Here is a 2,797-nt window from a genome sequence, read left to right as displayed (position 1 = left end):
CGCTCGGTCTCGACTGCCTCGCCATCCTGGGCCAGGGCGCTCCTCGCGCCCCCTCAGCGCGCCCAGGCGCCAGGACCCTGCGGGGGCGCAGCTGCTCGGGTGTCTCCCTCGGCGGTGCCTGGGCAGCTTCCTGCTCCGCGGCCCGCCCTGAACCCTTAAGGAAGTGCCGGTCAAGACGGAACGCCTTCCCGACGCCGAAGGAAAACTGAGGCTGCGGCTCTGCAAGCGCCGGTGCTCGTCGCCACCGCCTCCTGGGCGCTCTAGGCAGCGCGTCTCGGTGGTCGTCCCAGAGTTTACCCGCCCGGAACCGCGTCCTCGTCTCCAGCGAGGCCGTCAGAGAAGAGAGAATGAAAGTCTCTGTGTAAGAAATCCTCTCTGAGGTCCCAACGCTCTGATGTAAGCTTGACTGAAAAGCTGGCATAAAATTGACAAATCCAGAAGAAAGCAGAGTTTCCTGAGAGCCCCTAGAGCTCCAGCTGGATGGCCTTCCGTTTCTCTGGAAACATCAAAGAAGCCGAGCACACCACCATGCACTTCCTTGGAGGAGTAGTGGCCGCCCCTAGTCCTTGCCCACTCCAGCTGCCATTCTCTTTCCTCCCCATCAAGGCCGAACTACTTGAAAGGAAGCACTCCTGCTCTGACCCTAGTCCTCACCTTCCACTCATTCTTAACACACTGTAGGCAGCAAAATGTCAACAAAGTCATTGAGATTGCTCAAGTAGGTAAATATACTTAACATATTGGGAGCCTGGTTTCTCATGTCAAAGGAGTTACAAACATGGAAAAAAGAAAGGCCAAGATGAGTCCTGTAGTATTATATTGGAATCGAGGGTGTCAGAGTGAACTCAAGGTCACAATATCCATAGTTACTTGTAGAAATATAGATGTAGGTATGTAGGTGTATAGATGTATAAATACTTGATAAGTGGTGCAGCAATATTTTGATATCCAAATGGGAAAAAATTGACACAAGCACAAAAATTAATTCCTGGAGTTTAAACACTTAAGTCAACAAGCAAAACTTTCATATTTTTAGAAGAAAATCAGGAGCGTTTCTTTACACTCTTGAGTAAAGCAAGATTTCTTTAAAAATACACAAACTACACAAAAAGAGAAGGAAAAATAGTAAATTTGGCAACATTAAAATTTAAAACGATATCAAAAGGTACCAGAAACAAGTGGAAATAATAAAAAACTGACAGAAGCTATTTGCAACCCATATAATCAACAAGGACCAATACCAAGAATATATAATGAGCTTCTACAAATAAAAAAAACAACAAACAAAAATTGACAAGGCATATGCACAGGCAATTTATAGATTAGGAATCTGGAATGGCAGAACTCCAATTAAGCAAATTGTAATTCCCTCAAAAACTTTTTCATTCTTCCCCTTAGAAGACGTGTATTACAAAAAATAATATTTTGAATAATAAATCTATTTCATTAATAAAAAGTGTGGAAATGTTTTTTCTGTTATAGATGTACATAAAATCCTCAATTTTGCCTCTTAGCCCTCGAAATATAAAATATTTACTATTGGCATTTTATAGAAAACGTTTGCTGACTCCTATTTTAGGTCATAGCTTTCCTAAAGAACAAAAATATATTCTAAAATTTATTTTCCCATATGTTATCTGAAAGATATTCCATCAATCAATATTTGAAATTCCCATCAGATGCTAACTGAATTAATTTTATAGTTATCTCATGTAAAATTTAGATTAATTGGCCTACCAGTTTATAACTCCAAAAGAAAAAAAAATTACATAAAATATGACATTTTTAGAGAATTTTAGTTCTTACTTTATTGCGATATTTTCACTATACATGTGACCATTCACTTATAATACTCCTATTTGCCAGTTCCTAACTTAGCATAGTTTATGGCAAGGTACCATGCCAGTCCTCATCTTTCAATCACTTTACTAAAATTCTACTTACATCAAATGATCTAATTAATTTGGTCCTATTCCATTTAATTTTCCCATTTCATCGTTTAGAGTCCTAGCATCAGAAAAAAAAAAAAATCTTAAATTCTGACTTAGCTTTTCTGTCACTTTCCAAGTGTGTCAACTATCTGAGCAGGTCAAATTAACTATAGAGAATCCAGACGACGGTAATTCCTGTGTACATGTTCAGATTGGGGGAAATGATCTTGTATGAAATGTCTGCCATTTCAGAGAATGAACAAAGTCAGTGCAGAAAAAGTTCCCAAACAGCAAAGTTTCTGAAATTCACTGGATATGAAGACATCTAGAAGGCTGAGTTGGATGCTTCCGTTTCTGAGGTAGAAGAGTGTCTGAATTTAAGAATGAAAAATCATCACTCTGGCTCTCAGCTGGCAGGAGGAGCTGAGCCCAAACTTTTATTCCAACAGTTCTGGTTCTTGCTTCCAGTAGGAACAAGTGGGGTTGGGAAGTCATTAATAAACGTATTTCCACATTGAAGATGGTGGACAAGATCATTTCTATGGGATAAACGGGAGGGGCATGGGAGATAGGAGCCCTCCAACAACCCGTAAAGTTAAGGAGGGAGGAAGTGAGAATGGGAGGAGCGAAGGCTAAGTTACCAAGATGGTTAAAGGCAAATATCCAGATAGAGAGGAGCGTTTAACAGCAGAGGGATTCATTGGCGCGAATTCTTTTTATGTTCCCTCGGGGCTCGCGTCGGGAAATGTAAATCCTAACACAGGCGCAGCCAGGTCCCTAGACCCGCTCGAGACAAAGAGCGTCCAAAACCCCAGGGCGGCCTCGCGGCCCGCGCGCGCAGGGGGCGGTGCCTGGCAAACGGCCGG

Source organism: Pteropus alecto, unplaced genomic scaffold (assembly GCF_000325575.1).
Source record: "Pteropus alecto unplaced genomic scaffold, ASM32557v1 scaffold49, whole genome shotgun sequence".
Lineage (NCBI taxonomy): Eukaryota > Metazoa > Chordata > Mammalia > Chiroptera > Pteropodidae > Pteropus > Pteropus alecto.
The sequence above is the reverse complement of the archived record's forward strand: the minus strand, read 5'-3'. Positions refer to the sequence as shown.